Source organism: Pan paniscus, chromosome 18 (genome assembly GCF_029289425.2).
Source record: "Pan paniscus chromosome 18, NHGRI_mPanPan1-v2.0_pri, whole genome shotgun sequence".
Lineage (NCBI taxonomy): Eukaryota > Metazoa > Chordata > Mammalia > Primates > Hominidae > Pan > Pan paniscus.
In genome coordinates, this window is record NC_073267.2 from 70,972,670 (window position 1) to 70,995,127 (window position 22,458).

The following is a 22,458-nucleotide window of genomic DNA, read 5'->3' on the forward strand; positions in this document are numbered from 1 at the left end:
CTGACACATAAAGATGATTTCATACATATAAAACCTAAAAAAAAAAAACTTATATAGAATGATGTCTAAAAAAGCACCCTGATAAATTATTTGGGCTAAATGTCTGATTCCATTTACTAGGTATCTTATCATGTACAAGTCATCCAATGTCTTTGAACCTCAGATTCTTCCTCTGTTTGTATAACTCTCAGAATACTTACAGTAGGTTTTATATAACTTAGAAGTTTTTTTTCTCGCCTCACTGCAAGCTCCGCCTCCCGGGCTCACGCCATTCTTCTGCCTCAGCCTCCGGACTAGCTGGGACTACAGGTGCCCCACCACGCCCGGAGAATTTTTTGTATTTCTAGTGGAGACGAGCTTTCACCGTGTTAGCCAGGATGATCTCGATCTCCTGACCTCATGATCCGCCCGCCTCGGCCTCCCAAAGTGCTGGGATTACAGGCGTGAGCCACCGCACCCGGCCATAACTTAGAAGATTTAATAGTGAAAAGTAGGATAAGAATGTGAAGGGTAATTGTCTTTCTTCTTATATAATAATTAAAATGTTAAAATTAAATATTTCTGAATTGCAAGATTATGTTTATAATATTCAAAACAAAATTTACAAAAGGTATATTACACAACAAACAATTATTATAGTGATATTTAATATATAAACCATATTTCTAATAGTTTGAAACACTATACACACTGCACATTCCAAGCACTGTGTTTAATGCTGAGGATACTAACTATAATGCTCTCACCAGATCCTTTTTTTTTCAGTTAAGAACTTCTTGTTTGCTGGGCACAGTGGCTCATGTCTGTCATCCTAGAACCTTGGGAAGCCAAGGCAGGCAGATCACTTTAGGTCAGGAGTTCAAGGGCAGTCTGGCCAATATGGTAAAACTCCATCTCTACTAAAAATACAAAAATTAGCCAGGTGTGGTTGCAGGCACCTATAATCCCAGCCTGGGTGACACAGCAAGATTTTGTCTTGTAAAAAAAGAAAAGAAAAAAGAACTTACTGCATTTTTGTTAAATATACTGGATTCCCACCCCATTCGATGGATGAGACAAAACTAGTACAAACTTTTTCATGGATTTAAAACAATACATTAAAATTACAGATTTCAAATGTCAACAAAAGTAAAAATTTAAAGAAGGGCATTAGACATTGTTAATTTTACACAATGACAAAAATGCCAACAATACTAATGATGATACAGTGTTTATGACTAGGAAACTTCTCAATAAATGTTAGCTTAGTAACTTCACTCATTTAGCCTTTACAACAATAACTTAGGAGCAGCTGCTACTATTCCCATTTTATGCATATGAAATCTGGGGTGAGGAGATATTAAGTCACACAAATATAAGTAGCCACATGCGGAGATACTAAATTCAGATCTTCCCTACTTTAACTGCTATATTGTAGAGCCTCACAGCAGTTTTCTTACCCTAATAGCTTATTGTATTTAAATGACTGTACATATTATTTCAGAAAGAGTTATATTTATACATAGACCCATATGTTAGAACATTTTATTCCTAAGGAAGTATCATAACATAACTTTGCATCTCAATTTGGCCTATAAACCAATACTAAAATCATATTCATGTAACCAACTATAAGAATATTAATAACAAATAATTAGTCTAGCATCAACAACAAATTTTACTTGCTAGAATAAGCAAATATCAAAAAAAGAAAAACTTTTATTATCTAGTTGGAAGTTTATAGCAGTAATTGAAAGCAACCTAATTTTAATTACATTGAAAGATTTTCATCTGCAACAAGTGTCTGAAGACAATAAAGCAAATTATTCAGAAGCCTCAATGAAAAGGATGTGTTCCTTAACCACTAGGAAGGAAAAGTAGTAAAAACAGTGTAGATTAGGAGGCACATTTTCTAGGACCTATATTTTACAGGCAGTTGGGTTTATAAATTACAAGAAATATCAGCAGAACAGTGCCTTCGTTAATAGAAGTGGAATATATAGATGATGATTCTATTTATTTATTAATTTATTAATTCATTTACTCATTCATGATTCATTTACTTATTCAGTATGTATTTAACATGTAATTGGTGCCTGGTTGGCACTGGGCTAATTGCTGCAGAAAGAGCAGGAAATTAAATTCTTTCGCAGTTACACTATCATTAGACTGCAATCTCCCCAAGAAGGACTTTTGGATTTTGTGCTTGTGTCAGTGAGTTTGAGTCTATCAGGCATGGTCTTGATATAAAAAGATGGCACACTCAAATTAGATAACATGAGAAGAACATAAGAAGAGGCTATTTTTAAAGGCTCCAAGTAGCATTTTAAAAAAAAATAAGGCATGGTGTACCATGCTTTAGAGCATGTAACATTGGAAAGCTACTATCTCCTCTAGGCTTGATGGAGTGGTGGAGCGGGCGGAGGGAATAATTATCAGAATGCTGAGAGAAGCAGATTGGAGAGGGTCATTCAAGTTATGGCCATCAGCAGAAGGAAATAGCCAAATTAAGGTATCATAGCAGAAAAGCCATCTGGGTAATAAATACAAAACTCCACTCTCCTATTACCCTCCATTTTCATACGGAATCTTTTCCCACAGCTCCCATTGATCTAACTCAACCACAATCTAGAGCATGGGAGAACCCAATGATGCACTGCACTGAAGTTAGCCTTCAGGGGCATACAACAAGGAAAAGAGGAGTGAAGAGTGTTTCCGGAACTGGAGGGCTGAATGGATGAGATCCAACACATGGACCAAGACATGTAAATACATAAAATTTAATATTCCTTACATGCATTCAGGAAGACAACAATTTCCACCCCCACCCCAATCATCTGCACTCGAGTTTCAGGGTTACACATAACAAGCTAGAGTAATTCAAATGAAAAAAAGTGTTGTTCTTATCTTTTAGGTGTATTATTAGTGACCTTTCTCAGCACAACTGTGATTATGACCCCTGATTAGAAAGATCTAGATTTGTTTTGTTGAAGTTTCAACAAGTGTCTTATCAGTTCTTTCTTTTTTTGATCAAACACTTAAAAAAACTCCTATTTTAAGTTCAGGGGTACATGTGCAGGTTTGTTACAAAGGTAAACGTGTGTCATGAGGGGTTTGTTGTACGGATTATTTAATCACCCAGGTATTAAGCCTAGTACTGATTTATTATTTTTCCTGATTCACTCCCTTCTCTAAACCTTCATGCTCTGATAGACCCCAGCATGTGTTTTTCCCCTCTAAGTGTCCATGTGTCCTCAACTTTGAGCTCCCACTTATTAATGAGAACCTGCAGTATTTGCTTTTCTGTTCCAGGGTTAGTTTGTTAAGGATAGTGGCCTGTAACTCCACCCACGTCCCTAAGAAGGACATGATCTCATTCTTTTTTATGGCTGCCTAGTATTTCTTGGTGCATATGTACCACATTTTCTTTATCCAGTCTATCAATGGTGGGCATTATAAGAAGAATCAATTCTTTATTAACACATTCTGCCCATCCGACCAGTGTTGCACTTAGTGGAACTAAGATGAATCAAAAAAATAGAAGAAAAATTGTTCTGATGTGGAAAGTGGAGGACTAAAATCTTGTTTCAAAGAGATGTAGTTCTGTTCATAATCAACCATTGATGGAGGCCATGGAGAGTGGCCCAAAGTATATGTCAAATTTCCCATGTCTTCGGAGAACATAAGGATCAGTTGAATATTAGATAGACAATTCCCATCCTCTTTCCTTCTCACGACATATCTCAAATCTATGTTAAAAAGCAGAATGCTATATTCTTCTGCACTCTCATGTGTATCAGCATGCATGTGTGTGTACATAGGTGTGTACACACATGTGATTACTGAACATAACATTTGGCCTTCTACTAGTAATAGTGTAATGCTGGCATTACATGTAAAATAGTTGTTATAATGTTAAAATAATCCAGTCAGAAGGTATTTTTAAAATATTGTGACATAAAATGGGTACAACACTTTATTGGGGACTGGTATATATCAATTATTTATTAAATATTAGATTCTAAATGTAATTTTTTAAAAATGAACTACAGCTAGCTAGTGCTATCTGTGAGTTCCAAATCCATTGGCTCAACCAAATGCAGACCAAAAACATAAAAAAAAAAATAAAAATAGCTATGATAATAAAAATAATACAAAGAAAACTAAAGTATAAGAACTACTTACAAAGCATTTACATTCCATTAGGTATTTATAAATAATTTAGAGATGATTTAAAGTACTCGGGAAGATATGTATATATGATATGCAAATAATATGCCATTTTATATAAGGGACTTGAGGATCCATAGGTTTTGATATCTGCAGGAGTCCTAGATCCAATCTCTTGTGGACACCCAGGGTCAACTCTACTTATTCTCAGCTTCCTCATATAAACACCTCTCATCAAACTTCACGTATTCTAAAACCTTCTAAGCCCTAACATTACAAATTAATAACAGATGTCACGGATATCTGTGAGTGTCTTTCACAGATATATTTGTGAGATTAGAAAGTACATTCATCTTATTTAAAGAGCGAAATTCTACTTCAATAAAAGGACAATTACATATGGCAATCAAATACATCAAGGCTATTCTGGTTAACCACTTGAAAAGGAGGAGGGACTCCATCCAGGCTGCATAGAACACATAAACCCCCATGACACATAAATGGTGACAGAGTCCAATATGGATATGTGAAATGCCATTAAGACATTGTCTTTTACTGAAACAGATTCGAATTTAAATCCAACTTCATCCATCATTTGTATATAATCTTAGGCAAGCCACTTAGCATTTCTGAGTTTGCTTCCTAATCTAAAACATACGTATTTTTTATATCACCATCTTATGGAAACCTTAAGCGGTTTAGCAACATTTTGCTAGTTTCTGTACTGTTTCTTACATACGTAATTATATAATCATCAATATCATTTTCTGCTTTATTGTACTAATTAGCTACATAATAAAATATTAATATTATTTATGGAGCAAGCACAGTACGAGATATGCTGGACTTCATTCAGTTACTTACTTTTCATATTGTTTTCTCTTCTGTAATGTGCTTACATGTCAGGACTGCATGAGGTGACTGCGTGAGGTATCTGCATACAGCAGAAGCCAAAATTTAAAATAAGGTTATGTTTATTGCAGCACTATTTATAATAGCAAAGATTTGGAATCAACCAAAATACCCATCAGTGATAGACTGGATAAAGAAAAAGAAAATGTGGTACATATACACCATGGAATACTACCCAGCCATTAAAAAAAGAATGTGTTTATATCCTTTTGCAGAGACATGGATGAAGCTGGAAACCATCATCCTCAGCAAACTAACACAGGAAAAGAAAAATAAACACCGCACATTCTCACTCATAAGTGGGAGTTGAACAATGAGAACACATGGACACAGGGAGGGGAACATCACACACCGCGGTTTGTTGTGGGGTGGGGAGAAAGGGGAGGGAGAGCATTACGACAAATATCTAATGCATGTGGGGCTTAAAACCTAGATGATGGGGCCAGGCACAGTGGCTCACGCCTGTAATCCCAGCACTTTGGGAGGCTGAGGTCAGGAGATCGAGACCTTCCTAGCCAACATAGTGATACCTCATCTCTACTAAAAATACAAAAATTAGCTGGGAGTGGTGGCACATGCCTATAATCCCAGCTACTCAGGAGGCTGAGGCAGGAGAATCGCTTGAACCAGGGAATCAGAGGTTGCAGTGAGCTAAGATCGTGCCACTGCACTCTAGCCTGGTGACAGAGCGAGACTCCATCTCAAAAACAAACAAACAAACAAAAAACCAAAAACAAACAAACAAAAAAAAACAACAACAGCAAAAACCCTAGATGATGGATTGATAGGTGCAGCAAACCACCATGGCACATGTATACCTGTTTAACAAACCCGCACATTCAGCACATGTATCATAGAACTTAAAGTACAATAAAATAAAATAAGAAAGATAAAGTAAGGTTATCTGATTTGATTCGCAGTGTTATAACAACTTGATCTTATTGTTCTGCCTAACCAAGTGAGCTTGATTCGTCATATAGAACGCATCACAGATAACAGTCTCTACTAGAACCAACTGTTGATTACAGGTCTAGTGTCTAGTAACTGACACCGTACCATTCCAAGTTTACATTGGAACATGATGTAGGTCAAGAAAATCCAACTTTCTCATTCTTTCTCTCTCTCATTGTTTCTGCTTTACTAAGGGAGTTTTTACCTCACTCATTGCACCTGCTTTCTCACAACCATTTTTAAACATATGTATTAATAACACCAATTGATGCAATCTGGTTTTGTCCAATAAAACAATCTTCCTAACGGCTGTCTATTCATGCTGATTACTCAAGCTCGAATTCCCACAGGTTGATGTGAATGGTCAGATGGAACCTGGACACACAGTAGGGTGTGCCACAGAGAGGGACCCGTAACGTAGATAATCATCCACACTTTTCTTTAAAAGAAAGAAAACAACTGTATTGTTGAATAAGTGTTTAACTAGAATATGCTGTGCATCACAGCAGTCTACTAAAAGACTGCCTAGACTGAAAGAAATCCCACCCTTTTATGTACCCAAGCAGACACAATTAATTGCTTACTTGTTCCCAAGGTAGACAATACCTAGTCTTCAAACAAGAGCTTGACAGCACTGATTGTTGCATATAGTTCATCCTAAATTCACTTAGTAATTGGGGTGACTATCTGTGTTAACTAATTAGCTTTACCCAAAGAAAAAATAAACTTCCCATATAAGAGATAATTTTACAACTGGGAGGGAAGGGACCACTAAAGTTAGGTTCCTACTCTACCGCAGAAATTAGGAGATAAAAACACTATCTTTCTTGATGATTACTTTTTTAAAAAATGCTTTCCAGATCCTTGAGAAAGATATTCCTAGATCATAAAGCTGGCAAGAGGTGTATTTACCTTTAAAAAGATTTATGTACATTTCAAAGAGACAATGAAGAAACTTACACATTTTCTAAAGTAAATACTCATAAGAAAAGGGAGGGAGGGAGTATCTTCCTTTAATTTCAACCAAGAAAATCATGTCTTTTTAAATAAATTTGTATTTGCCCTTCTAATGCTCATATGCATGCACACACACAATTATAATTTTTATTCTGAATACACACATGCACATATAATACACATGCATACACATAATTATGATTTTTATACTGAATAATTTGAAAGTTGCAGACATCTATGATATATTTACTAATTTGTTTAATTTTAGAATATATATAAAGTGGTGTCAGAATTTGTACCTTCTTTTTCCCTTTGAGTTGCTATCACAACATGCCATAGATTGGGTAATTTATACATAACAGGAATTTATTTATCACAGTTCCAGAGGCTGGGAAGTCCAAGATCCAGGCGCTGGCAGATTCTGTGTCTGGTGAAAGCTCTGTCTTTGCTGCATAGATGGTGCCTCTTGCAGCATTCTCACATGGTGGAAGGGCAGGCAGGTGATAGGGATAAATGCTGTGTCCTCACTTGGCAGAAGATGTGAGTGTAAGAGCCAGGCAGCTCTCTGAAGCCTCTTCTATAATGTCATTAATTCCACTTGTGACAGCAGAGTGTTCATGACTTACAGACTTCCCTAAGAGCCCCGCCTCTTAATATCGCCACAATGGAGATTAGGTTTCAACATGAATTTTGCAGGGACACAATCATTCAAACCATGGCAGTAACCTATACCACTGTGAAAAGCAAACCCATGAAGTAGAGTTCAATATTTGTTTACATTTCTGTAAATATTATGTTCAAAACTTACTTTTTGTCTTTCTCTCTTCAACAAGGTTGTTTGTCATTCAATTGAAACATGATTTGATTCTTTTATAATGGATTTAGCGTGTTTACCCAGTGTAATTATTTTTTCAAAAAACTGCTATTGTTGAGTGTGAAAAACATTGATATGCTTCCAAAAGTTATATTCAGAGAAGTATCATTCACTTTCCCACAGTTCATATATTTTTGTATTGTTGGATGTTATCTTTAGAGTAAATTTTTTCCACATTTAATAAACATATAAAGCATGTTAGCTGTATAGAATAAGACTAGGTCCCTTGTAGAATCTCATAGTATATTCCTCCAATATGTTTTATCATTTTCAGAATTTCCAACTGCGTAAACCATCCTGAGAAGTGGCCTGAGTGAAAGAACCATCAAGACCTTGCAATTTTGACATTTGCAGAAAGATGTGTGGGAGTACAAGAGGTTCATGGTGTGTGGCCTCCCCGTATCTTCTGTAGAAATTGTGTGGCTCTTCCTGTGGCTTGATTAGGTCCTTCTCCTTTGTTCTACTTCTTCCATCCAAGCACTTAATATTTTGCATTATAATCATTGATTTTCTTATTGGTCTCTCTTTTCTTAAGGGAAGAAACTACATCTTACTGAACTGCTATAAGAGCCTGATGTTCTCTGGATGCGTGGGGACACAGAGATGAATGGATGCAGGTGAGTAAACATAACGACATGGTGAAAAGTTGAGGAAAGGCAATATGTACGTTAATCATCTGGGTTTTATTATCTTTCATTCCAGATGCTTAGTACAAAGTGATACTTGTTAAAATGCAAATTATTACCCCCTTCTCTTACAGGGATTTAGGGATAGGGAGTTATACTCTACTTATTACCTATTAATCGAAGAGAATTTCAAGCAAGTACTGCAGAAACCATATGTAGAAGATTGATTTTGACCAGACAAGTGGATTTTCCATGCCTTAAGCTACACATTATAATAAGAAAAGGAAAATCTGGAAAGTAAACACAAGACTTATGGAGGCTGCTCTTGTGGAATGATATTATGGGTATCATCAATGTGATCATTACTACCTGAAAGAACAGGTCCAAACAATTTTCCATTTACTGCATCAGAAAAAGGGGCTGGGCATGGTGGCTCATGCCTATAATCCCAGCACTTTGGGAGTTCGAGGTGGGCAGATCAACTGAGGTCAAGAGTTGGAGACCATCCTGGCCAACATAGCGAAACCCCGTCTCTACTAAAAATACAAAAATAAACTGGGCGTGGTAGGGTGCACCTGTATTTCCCAGCTACCTGGGAGGCTGAAGCAGGAGAATTGCTTGAACCCGGGAGGTGGAGGTTGCAGTGAGCCGAGATCACACCAGTGCACTCCAGCCTGGGCGACACAGCAAGAAAAGAAAAAAAGAAAAGAAAAGAAGAGGAGGGGAGTGAAAGGGAGGGGAGGGGAGGGGAGAGGGGAGGAGAGGAGAGAAAGACATGCATGATAAGTTCCAAATGCTTAAGAATATAAAATATGCAGCCTTCACATTTAGCAGGCAGTGTTAACCTTACATAAAATATGGGTAACTATAGAAAGACACCATTATGGTGGAGATTTTTGTCAAATGGTCCTATATAATCTCAATGGTTTTTACTATGGAACATTGTAAGGGAAAGATATTTGCCCTGTTTCCCCAACTTTAATGAATTACCTCTTCTCCATGCATATATATATATATATATAGAGAGAGAGAGAGAGAGAGAGACTGCAAATCACAGTATCACCTGGTTTCCTGGTTGCAGGTGTAAATCAGTGACTTGGCTTGAATCAACACAGTACCTTCTCTTTCCACAACTATTAGTTTAAACATTACTACTCATCACAGTCATTTCAAAGTACTCAAGCTAGTAAATCGTGCATGGCAATTTTCGTGACTCACTTAAACTTCATACTACTTTTGTTATCTTTCAAAATGCATGAGTAAGTCCTGCTTGAGAATAAAGTCTGCACAGAAGAAAGCAGCATCAAGAAACAGATGGAGGTGCAGAACTCTGAAAGTGGTATAGGAGAACCGGGATCCAGCTATGTCAGCAGTAAACTGTTTCTTAGCTGTTGTGTTGTATAAGCCAATAAGTCTCTCACCCTCTCTTCCTTTCTATTTTATTCCTCCATAACTTTCTGTGATTAGTAAAGAATCTTCTCTGAATTCATTAGAGAAGAATATCCAACTTAAACTGTCTTAAACAAAATGGGTCAAAACAAATATCTAAGAGTTGTTTTACTAGCTTCCTCTTTTCTTTATCACTCTGTCTTCTTCCCTTAGATTTTACACTTATTGTGACTTATTGTGAAAATACATACATTGATATATACATAATAAAAGTGAGACAAAAGGAATAAAATAAATTTAATGTTGGTTAGTACTTGGTTTATGAAAAGGAGAAAGTAATCATGAGAATACTAGTCTGAAGGACAAGAGACACAGGTTCTAATACTACCTCTACCTTTAATTTGTCTTGTGGTATTTAGTGAAAATAAAAAGCATTTAGTCAAATAAGTGGAAAACAAACCAAGTATTGGTTTTAAATTAAATTCTTGAATTTCTAAAAAGTGTACAAAAATAACGATGTGAGATTTTAGTCTATTTTAAAACATAAATTTCAAATATCTCTTAAAAATCATAGATGTAATTGGGAAATTCCTGCCCAAACCAAAGCATCCTCCTATTTTTGTTAATATGCATGGTCTTATTTGAACTCAGCCTGGTAACTTTAGTTTACTCATGGAAACAAAAAGGGTTATGACTTGTGGGCTATATATGCCTTTGATTAATAATAAATTTGAAGTCAATTATTATTTAATAAACTCCATGGGTTTGGAAGACCACAGCCAGATGGTCCTGTGGTTCCTGACCTTCATTTCCCCAACAAGACCCTTTTTATTGTTTTCTTCCCCCTTTTGAAATATTTCAAAATATCCTAGGAAAGAGTATGTGCTTTGGTGACATACTGATTGGGGTTTTGCTTCTATGCTTAGAATTAACCAGTTGGGTGTTTCTCTGAACTTTAATTTTATCACCTTTAAAATGGGATTGCGTGTACCTCCAGCACAGAATTACTATTAAGTATAAATCAGAATTTTGTTTGTCCTGTTGTTAATGTTTTATAAACATTAGTTTTCTATTCAGATTCAAATTCTTAAAATCAGGTTTCTACCTTAACTATAATGTACTACAAATAATGTAAGACTACAGGTAGTCTATAGGATTAGAAAGAGAATTCTGCTTTATTAAAAATGGGTTAATAAAATCTTAGATTTAGTAACGTAACACTAATGGAATATGAAATGTATCTTATAAATTCTCTATAAGCCATATATTTTACAAAGATACTGAAAAAAAAATCATGGATTCAGTAGTATAAATACCCAATTGCCACAAAATGTCTGGAATAGAAAACTTTTTTTTTTTTTTAAGGCAGTTTCACTCTTGTCCCCCATGCTGGAGTGCAATGCGCAATCTCAGCTCACTGCAACTTCCACCTCCCAGGTTCAAGTGATTCTCTTGCCTCAGCCTCCCAAGTAGCTAGGATTACAGGTGTGCACCACCAAAATTGGCTAATTTTTTGTATTTTTAGTAGAGATGGGATTTCACCATGTTGGCCAGGCTGGTTTCGAACTCCTGACCTCAGGTGATCTGCCTGCCTCGGCCTCTCAAAGTGCTGGATTACAGGAGTGAGCCATTGAACTGGGCCTGGAATAGAAAACTTTAATTTAACCTCCCTTAATGATGTGTTAACATTTGATGTCTAAGAAAGCAAACATTAAATGACCTAGTAAGATCTTTCATATGTATAGCAAAAATGATGCACAAAATGCAATACGTTTCAAAAAGATATGCCAGGGAATCTCTTGCTTTCTATAAGGCCACCTATAGCAAAGTGAGATATTTTCAGAAACAGACAAGGAGACCAGGGATGTTTCTGAAGGAGAGGTCAGACTAATATTTTTTAAGGTTTAAACAAGATAAAAAATATATCATTGCAACCCTAAACTGTCTTGACTTCCTTTGAACATGCAGAGCCCTCATGTGATTCGAAATTATCCACAAAACTTAAAAACTTTTGCAGAGAAATTTGGCAGCCACCAAAAATTCCTGGAAGATAAATACCTTTGTAAGGGCAGCATGTAAGTGTATATAGATGCTCAAGGTGGGCCCACAGTTCCCAAATCCAATTTTTTTCCTAAGGCTGTTATAGAAATTGGGTTATTCATTCAGAATCTGAGGAAAATTATTGACACTTTCTCAAGAATAAGTCACATATGGACACATACACAAATTAGTTTAGGGAGCATCAAAAACTCTTTGAAACTTACAATGTTCCTTAGATAAAGAACAACTGGTTTATTTACCAGCTAATACATATTCATGATTGCATACATCGGTTAACATGTTTTTACATCAATAATTGTTCTCTCTAGCTAATGTTTGTATTCCACAAAAGAGTCATAGGAGAAATGGAGGCAAATGCTTGAAGATGTCTATGTTCAGTTGCATTACGTACTGAGATAGGGCCCTCTCTGAAGTATATGAGATCCTGAGCACTGGACTCAATATGGGTTCTGGTTCAGCCTCAAGGCAATCCACCCATTATATTTTGAATTAATTAATCAAATTAATGGTGATTTCATTGTTAGGCCTAGAGGCTCCCATGCAACAGAGGGGATTTTAAAAATTTTTCAAGAAATTACTTTAAAGCATGAAGACACAATGCTCCACACACAGGCCCTGCCTGTGGGCCCTAAGGCAACATTGTGTCCAATAGCTAGTGAATCTTTGAGGGAGAGATTTACATTAAATAATCATCCAGAAGATTGGTACATGATATAATACACCAATTTCAAAACTCCCCCATGTCGGCCAGGTTCTGTGGCTCATGCCTGTAATTCCAACACTTTGGGAGGCCAAGGTAGGAGGATCACTTGAGCCCAGGAGTTCCAGACCAGTGTGGACAACATGGCAAAACCCTGTCTCTACTAAAAATACAAAAAAATTATTTGAACATGGTGGTGTGCACCTACAGTCCCAGCTACTAAGGAACAGCGAGGCTGAGGTTGGAGGATTGCTTGAGCACAGGAGGTTGAGGCTGTAATGAGCACTGATGGTTTCACTGCACTGGAGCCTGGGCAACAGAGCAAGATCCTGTCTCAAAAAAACATAAAACAAAAACAAACAAACAAAACTTATCCATGTCAACAGAATTATCGAACACACTGGAATGTTCAATTTCAACCCACCCTTTCACTAAGGGCAATCTATGAAAAACACTAAGTTATTCGAATACAATAGCATTCAGATACGACAGGAAATGTACTGTACAATTTTAGAGCCTAGGTTCATTAAGCAATGTATGGCATCTATATATGATAGATTCACTTTAATCTTAGGATTTTTTTAAAAGAGGACTGAGATACATTAGTTGCTTTCCTCAGTAGAGCCAGTGAACTCAATAATGTGTCCCTAGAAGATGGGCCACACAGTAAGTAAAATGAACGAGGGTAAAAGGGGAAGAATTTTGCTAGTATGGCGTTGTATGTAGTCACACATGCATTTTACTGCAAAGTGGTGAAAGGTCGGCCTCTTTCTATGAAATACTCTTGGTACGACAAGAAGTAGGCACCAGGCACCAGGACGTAGGAGATTTGCCAATGTCTGAAGACATTTTTTTTGTTAGATACAATTTGGAGGATGGTGCTACTGACATCCTGTATGTAAAGGCCAGGGGTGCAGCTAAACTTACTATGATACACAGGGTAGCCTCCCACAACAAATAATTATCCAGCTCTAAATGTTAATAGTGCTAACATTGTGAAACCCATCATATATAATATGTATAAATATATGATATGATGTGATATGGTATAATTTTCCAATACTGTGATTGTGTGGATGGAGAATCTCAGTATCTACACATGGTGTCTGTAAAGTGGGCATATTAAGTTACTCATATTGCACAGACATTAGAAAAAGAAAAAGTGGACCAAGATTCTCTGCCTGGTACATGTTACTCCTCACATAGCTTTGAAATTTTAGCTTTTTCTATGTCTCATTTTTTGCATCATAAAGGAAGTTTTGCTGGTATAGTTTTCATAGTTCTGGAGGTACCCCATTTTTATGACTGCCAATACCACCAATCTCCCACCATCAAATTTTGAAACCTCCCCAACCCTGCCTACCTTCATGCATACACTTTGTTTTACTTTTGGACTAAAGATTTAGTTTCTATTGTAGAATGGGACTTTGCAGTCTCTTTTTGAATTGAATGCTGAAGAAACGTCATCTTTAATTAAAACGACAGTATCACCATTTAAAGGTTAAAATACACACAAAGACACGAGTAATAATGGTTCAGTTTTATATGGCTTAGCGGGCTGGCTATTGCAAGAATGCTTCTTAGGTGCCTGGTTTGCTTTGAGAAAAGAAAAGAGAGGATCTTGCTTTTCTAAAGATATGAATTCTAGATCTGATTGCTTCTGTGAAGAACATTTAAAAAGGATTAGGTAATTCTGGTTGGAAAAAAAATATGAGTTCATGTTAAAAGTTTCAGAGTTGACTGCAGTATAAGTCCCATCAACTTTTCCTGAGCAAATTTGTGCATGGTTTGCAAGCTGTTGAGGAATTCATATCTCTCATAGCTCCAACAAGAATAGGACACGCATGGCCTGGTGTGCCTCCCACTCAGGCTGGCTTGAAAGAGCTTGAACAAAATGAGAGGATTGGAAGAAAGAAGCCAAGTGATTCAAAGTGAGTCTGATTTCCCTAATCTTTGTTATCAGCTAATGATTTGCTTCCTAGTTTATCAAGAAAACACAAAAATGGCTTCCACATGGAGAAACTGTCATGTTTACACATTTCAATGCCTGGGCTTCCATGTAGGTCTGCATTCTCTCCAGTTAACTCAAACTATTTTGCTTCTTATAAAAGCCAATCCTAAGGGCGGTGCAAGATGTGCTTTGTTAAACAGATGCTTGAAGACAGCATGCTCGTTAAGAGTCATCACCACTCCCTAATCTCAAGTACCCAGGGACACAAACAGGGCTGAAGGCCGCAGGGACCTCTGCCTAGGAAAACCAGAGACCTTTGTTCTCGTGTTTATCTGCTGACCTTCTCTCCACTATTATCCTATGACCCTGCCACATCCTCCTCTCTGAGAAACACCCAAGAATGATCAATAAATACTAAAAAAAAAAAAAAAAAAAAAAAAAAAAAGCCAATCCTCTCACTAATGTACAAGTTCCAAGAAGGTAGAGACTCCAAAGTCTGTGTTATTTGTTGTTGCATCCTTTATACCTAGAAGATCACTTAGCACATAACTGGCTGACAAAAATTATGTTTTTAATTAGTTAATCAATACAGTGGTTTCAAAAGTGAAAGGAATACAGAGGGTGGTTGACTGGTTGCTCCTGGGATCTTCTGTAAGGGGTGCATTCCAGTGCTACCATCAAAAATCTGTTCTTCAGCATAGTAGGACTAGAAATAGTTTAACAGCCAATCTTCAAAATTCGCAATTATTAAACCCAAATAAACAAATTTATTTTCTAGTACAAGTTTGTCAATATGAAATTAGTTAAATATCTTATGCTGTAGCAAGATTTTCAATAGTTTCTTTATATTATATTTTAGAAGAATCTTTTAAGATAGGAAATGCTTCTAATATGTTACAAATTGGAAATAAAAGCAAGAAGTTATAAGACCATGTGAGCACAAATAATATAAACCAACAATTTGTATTGCTTATCTCTGGATAGTAGGATGATATATTTTTTGCTTTTCTGTGACTTTCTGTACTTTCAAGTTTCTGTCTCTCACTCTCACTCTCTCTTGCCCTCATTCTGTCTTTCTTTCTTGGTGAATATGTGTATAAACAATAGGTATAACATGTTTTAAAATTTCTTTATAGAGTATATGAATATATGTATATGCAAACATGTATTAAACCAAATATGTATTTTATAATCTGTTTGGTACTTATGTTTCTAATTAAAATGCTAATGGCTATTTTCCTGGTCATTATAATCATCTGTATCTGGTGTGCATGTGTGTGTTTGTGGATAGAGCAGGGTTGTAAATAGTCACTAGAGAATAGCTTGGCAAGAGTGCAATCAGAACAAAGGGCATTATCTCAGAGATGTCACCATTTGGTGTTGCTATAGATATGTGAGCATTGCATTTTCATCTTCATGTTGGTCAAGCAGGTAGGTATATTTGAGCCCATATCCAGGTGTTCTCTCCATAGATAATGCTGGAAACACTGATACATCTATCTACTATAGAATCTCCATTACTAACCACCATGTATCTCTTCCTCCATTTATTTATACCATATCTCTTGAGAGAGAATCTGGAAAAATGTGATTGTTTGAGCTGTCACAGTGCCTAGATATTTTTGAATATTTTATAAACCTGAATGAGACAGAGGTATGATAGACCTGCCCACCTTTTAATTTACATAATGGATCAAGTTGCTTCCAGAGACTGAACTCATTATTCTAAGCAAAGAAACAAACAACCCTATTAAAAACTGGGCAAAGAACATGAACAGACATTTCTCAAAAGATGAAATACAAGTAGCAAAGAAACACATGAAAAAATGTTCATCAATATTCATCAGAAATGCAAATTAAAACTGTAATGAAATATCATCTCATACCAGTTAGAATGGCTATTACTAAAAAGTCAAAAAATAACAGATGTTGGCATGGATGTGGAAAAAAGGGAAAACTTATTCATTGTTAGTGGGAATGTAAATTAGTTCAACCTCTATGGAAAACAGTATAGAGATTTCTTAAGTAAATAAAAATACAAACATTCAACCCAGCAATCCCAAAGGAAAAGAAAGCATTATATAAAAAAGAAACCTGTACTTGTATGTTTATCACAGGGTTATTTAGAATCGCAAAGACATGGACCCAACCTGAGTGTCCATCAACAGTTGAATGGATGAAGAAAATGTGGCATATATACATTGTGAAATACTATTCACTCATAAAAAGAATGAAATCATCTTCTTTCCTGCAACTTTGATGGAGCTGGAGTCCCTTAACCTAAGGTAACTAACTCAGCAACAGGAAACCGAATACCACATGTTCTTACTTATAAGTGGGAGCTAATAAATGGGTACACATGGATGTAAAGATGGAAATAATAGACACTAGGGACATTCAAAGCGGGGACGGTAGAGGGTTCAAAAATTACCCACTGGGTACAATGTTCACTGTTTGGGTAAAGAGTACACTAGAAGCTCAATCCCCACCAGTATGCAATATAGCCATGTCGCAAACATGTACCCCTTGAATCCAAAATAATATAAAAAATTATAAATAGAAACCAAATAAGGCAAGGTTAACTTAGAATAGGTAGCCTTGGTTTTTAGATGCCACACTGTTCTCAAGCAGAACAGGTAATCATGTTGCTCTGGATATCAAGACCTTAAGATGCTCTGTGACAAACTTGGGGAACTGTTCTTTTACAATCTGTTAATGGGCTCTCAAAAGTATAATTTCTTAGACCTAACAGCTTCACTAAATCAAAACTCTTTCAATTTTATCTATGAAGGTCTGCCACTCCCACAGATTTATTCTTGAGTCTAAGGGTGTCTTGACCACATGCAAGACCCCCAGTGCATGTGAGAGAACTTCGGGTGGAAGCAGCAACAATGCCACAAGTGCAGATGCCTCAATAGAAACTGTAAGTTAGTCTGTTTGGTTATCTTTTGCTGTCAGAAGTCTGTTTGGTTATCTTTTCCTGTCCATTGTTATAGTCAGATACAAGAGGGTAATGAAAAATAGAAGAGAAAAGTGACAGAAAGCACGTTGGAAGGTGCTCCTGGGATCTCCCAGGGTTACTTAGGAGCTTGGACACATTTATCTTTGGCCAACATTAAAAGGCAGGGCAAACATCAGCAAACCAAAATTTACCAAAGCTACAAGACCCTCAAGATAGCTATCACTTAACCCCTTCAAGGTAGCTCTCACTTAATCCGAGGACTGCCATTGTTTTACATTTGATTTTGGTTTTTACATTTGCCTTTTAGCTTCAGAAACAATAGAGAGTAGGCATAGAAATTACATTGTCTTCAATGGGGTTGAGGGAGTGAATATTCTTTCATGGGGACATGAGCACATGGAGAAAATGTGGCATATATATGCTGCAAAATACTATGCAGCCACAAAATGAATGAAATCAATTCCTTTTGCTGCAACTTCAATGGAGCTGGAGTCCAAGAGTGCTGCTCACAGAGCTCAGCATCTGTGGGATTTTTCATAACAGCATGGCCTGTGGCAATAGAACCCCCTATCTTTCAGGGCAAAGATGCTAATGTAAAAATTTACAATTTACATTGTCAATGCCCCTATACAGAGAACCCCCTATCTTTACAGTTCAAATGGTTTCCATTTATTCATTTATATATCCATTTATCATCTTTTACAAAAAAACATTAAAATAATAAAAATAAATAAACTAATAATTAAAGTAATATAATTGCTAAATTTCTAATAAAAATTTTACTTGAAGAGGATATTATGAAGAAAAGGGAATGAGAAGATCCTAATGGGCACTTCCCTTTGGCAACAATGAAGCCAGTGGAACTATGAAGAGAACAGAAAGAGCTCACCTCCGTGCTGGCGAATGGCAGAAATACTGTTGACATTAGAGTCTCAATGGACAGTGTGTTTTCTTTAAAGGAAATTTCTCTCTCATAGTTCACCTCATCTCATAGTTCACCGACGAGGTGAAACTTCTTCCAGCACATTTTGTTCAATTTCTTCTGGTCATGTTTTCTGCAAATCTCTATTTAATGTGACATTTCTCCTCCCTAAACTTTTAGGAATGCCTGCTATCTATAGAATCAGGTTATGTATGTATGCTTATGATTACATCTCTTTTGTTAACAAAATTTTATATGAGGATAACTCATGGAGGTTAAAGCTTTGCATAATTCCAATTCTTGCAGAAAATGGGAGTATTATAATTCACATACACCAAGTTGTTTTTAAAAAATGAAAGAGAGAAATAAAGAGTGTTTTCAGTTACATTTTATTTTTCTGACACCAAAAGCATTTATTTCCCTTTCTGCTGGGCTGCCACCTGTCCCCAGCAGATGCTTTTTTATTAATCCTTTAGCGGTGTCCATTGCCAGCTCATTACCTGAATTCTCCGGGTTCTTAGCAGGAAAACTTCTCTTTCCTGAAGTCATTCTTTTCTCTGTCTCTCTCTCTCTCTCTCACTGTCTCTGTCTCTCTATCTCTCTCTCTCTCCCTCTCTCTTTCTTTCTTTCTTGTTTTCTCTTTGCCATTTGAGTTCCTCGGTGTACTCATCTTTATTTTTCAGAGTACATTAGTGGAAGGGAATGAAATTATCAAATCTTTGTTAATCTGTAAAATTGGCTTATGTTTTCTTCAGAAACACTGCCTCCTTCTCTGTGATTGGTTGCCTGACCCAGAGGAAAATAGTCTGACAAAGAAAGCTATAAGAAAACTAAACTGCTTTATAATTATGTCACATCAAATTACTTATTTAAAATATAATGGCAGTTTCGCATTTATCTTCACTTCCTTCCAAATTACATCAGTTTCAAGAATATTCTCCGATCACTGTCCCTGTTTTGTCTATCTTAGAAATCATACAGTGTGGTCATGAGGGCAAGTGCTTCTGTATCCAGCTTATTAAAGATAACTCTCTTAATGTCCTCATGTCCCCATGAAGGAATATTCATTCATTCCCAACCCCATGGAAAACAATGTGATTTCTATGTGTGTTATCTATTGTTTCTGAAGCTGAAAAGGCAAGAGATATAGTTAATTATCACCTCTTAATCCCTTTTATTTTATTTATTTTTCTTCTATTTTAGAGACAGGGTCTCTTTCTGTCACCCAGGCTGAAATGCAGTGGTGCAGTCACAGCTCACTGCAGCCTCAAACTCCTGGGCTCAAGCAATCCTCCCACCCCAGCCTCTGGAGTAGCTGATACCACAAGTGTGCCACCATTTCTAGCTAAGTTTTTGTTTTTTCCTTTTTTTGTAAAAATGAGGTCTCCCTATGTTGCCCAGGCTGGTCTTGAACTCTTGGCCTCAAGCAATCCTCCTGCCTCAGCCTCACAAAATGCTGGAATTATAGGCATAAATCACCAAGCCTAGCCTCTCAACCCCATTTGAGCTACATTAGTATGTGATCTTGAGCTAATTAACTAACTTCTCTAAATTTTATATTTCTAATAGACAAAAGAGGGATACATAATACTACACCTCATATAAGAATGTCAGAGACTTAGATAGAAAACTTAGGTCAAAGACACCTGGTACATCACTTGCTGTATGATGGGTAATTAATAAGCTTTAGATTCTCTTGCCTCATATTTCTTACACAGTCTTTTGATACCCTTCTATAAAGATCTACTCCACTGTTCAAGCCAACCCTCTGACTTTGTTTCAGTATGTTCTGGTTTCTTCTCAGGATTTACTAAAATAATGAATATAAATGATAATACCAAATCCTTACAATTCTTTTTTTTATTCTTGTCTTTTTTTTTTTTTTTAGACAGGGTCTCACTCTGTCGCCCAGGGAGTGCAGTGGCACGATCTCGGCTCACTGCAACCTCTGCCTCTTGGGTTCAAGTGATCCTCCTGCCTCAGCCTCCTGAGTAGCTGGGATTACAGGCACGAGCCACCATGCCCAGCTAATTTTTGTATTTTTAGTAGAGACAGCATTTCACCATGTTGGCCAGGCTGGACAATTCTTAATAATCAAATAGTTTTTATTATATTTATATTACATAGACACCCCTGTCTCTCTATTTTCTTGGATAAGTCTCTTTTGAGGAGAAAAAAAAATGCCTCTTGAACCAATTGATTCATCAGCCAATGGAACGTCCTACATCCCAGTTGGCAAAGTTTTGGCTCAGATCATGCAGAAAATAGAGAATGGGGAGATCTGTGGCATGAAGACAGAAAAGGTGGATTATTGAAATCAAATTTTTCTATATTTTTCTTATCATTACAATATCTGCAGCTCCCTGGGAACATGCTCAAAGGCTTGATGTGAAATGAACAGATGTCCTGCCTTTTAATTTAATTTCTGCTTAATTTTATGCAAAGACTAACCGTTTTTCCTAAGTCATTTTTATTACAGTTCATACAAGAAAGAGCTCTTGCAAGTAATTACTTCATAAAACTTGAGGGAATAAATCACAGAACTTCAGGATTAATAGGGAACGCAGGCATGAATCTTCCTTACATGCCAGGAGAGAACCTCCTGAAATAATATGCTAAAATCATAGAATGCTGAAAGAAAGACCAGAGTAGAATGAAAGATCATCTTTTCCAAATGCTTAATTTTGTCTCCTGAAGAACCTAAGCCCCAAATAACTTAGATAAGTTACCCAGGTTCCACAGTTGATGTATGTCTTTAAACCTGGGCCAATACGTGCACTGGGTCCTCACAAACACTGGGGGGCAAATATCATTAAACTCTGGGAACCAAATTTATGCAACTTGCCAACAGACCTAAACAGTCATTGGCTACAACAAGACTAAAGATACAAACCTCATAGGTATTGATGGGAGTGCAGATGAATAAACAGAAAATGTACATGTATCTGGTTTTTTATTGGTGTTCAATACTGTATCAAGTATGTTGTAAGCATTATGTTAACCTCTGGAGGGCCATTTCTACTGCCGTCCTCTCAGAAGCATTAGAGTATTCTAAAATGACAGTTGAAAGGCAGGGAGGGTCAGTGTTGTTGGATCGAGGCACCGATATTGGGATTGACCCCTTGGGGCAGCCAAGAAGAAAAAGGTGGTTGTTGGCTCTGTTAAAAAATGCTTGCTACAGTTCAACATTTAGGATTTAGCTCTGATTTCTTGGAGACCTCTATTTCACTTCAAGATAATTTCCCTCAAGCATACATGGGGGAAAAGAAATTTTTGAAAAAGCATATCAGCCCAGTCATATTTCCTAGAGTGTAAGTATTTTTCAAAATTGACTGAACTGTCAATTTACCCTAAAAGATGGCTATTAGGAACTTAACTGTAAAGTTACAGACGGTTGTCAGAAGCACAATAAAGTGAAGAATAAATTTGGTTAGACTTTACTTGGAAGACCTTCTTACATTTGGAACTTTGCCTCTGCCAGTTATTAAGACAGAATAATTAGGACTATATATCCAAAATTGCCCTTCCTGAAAATCTAGTTCAACGCATAAGTTCCACATTTGCAACGGCTCAAAAGAGTAAAGTGATTTCCAAAGATTTTATTTCTTAGCACAAAAAATATTAGGACACATCACTTACTAGTCAAATCCACAGCTACATTCACCCATGCTTTCTCTTCAAATGTTAGCTACAAATGAGAAAGAGAGACACAGAGTAAGAGAAAGGCTTTCATGAAAAACGGAAGCAAAACTGTCAACATTTAAGGATGTTGAATCAGGGTAGAAGCAAGGGAAGATGATTAAGAAGAAGCATTTTTGTTGTTAAATGGAAGATGAGGAAGAAAATATGAAGTCAAGGCATCTAAAGATATTCATAACTTTAAGAAGAAGGACTAATTAACAGTCTCAACTTTGACAGTGAAGAAAATGATAGATAGGATAATGGACTGAAGATATATTTAATAGAAGGTTGTCTTGCTTTCTACTCTTTGCCATCCCATTTAA

General features: G+C 36.6%; 1 long non-coding RNA gene across 1 annotated transcript in view; it reads left to right on the top strand.

Annotated features, from left to right (window-relative positions):
- LOC117976246 (uncharacterized) overlaps positions 1 to 17,493 on the top strand; it is a 42,263-nt gene extending 24,770 nt beyond the window's left edge. Inside the window, exons 4-8 of the long non-coding RNA XR_004666864.3 lie at positions 2,581 to 2,744; positions 8,118 to 8,227; positions 8,379 to 8,460; positions 16,688 to 16,855; positions 17,362 to 17,493. This is a non-coding gene — a long non-coding RNA (uncharacterized LOC117976246). The remainder of the gene's footprint in view (positions 1 to 2,580; positions 2,745 to 8,117; positions 8,228 to 8,378; positions 8,461 to 16,687; positions 16,856 to 17,361) is intronic.
- The last annotated feature ends 4,965 nt before the right edge of the window (positions 17,494 to 22,458 follow it).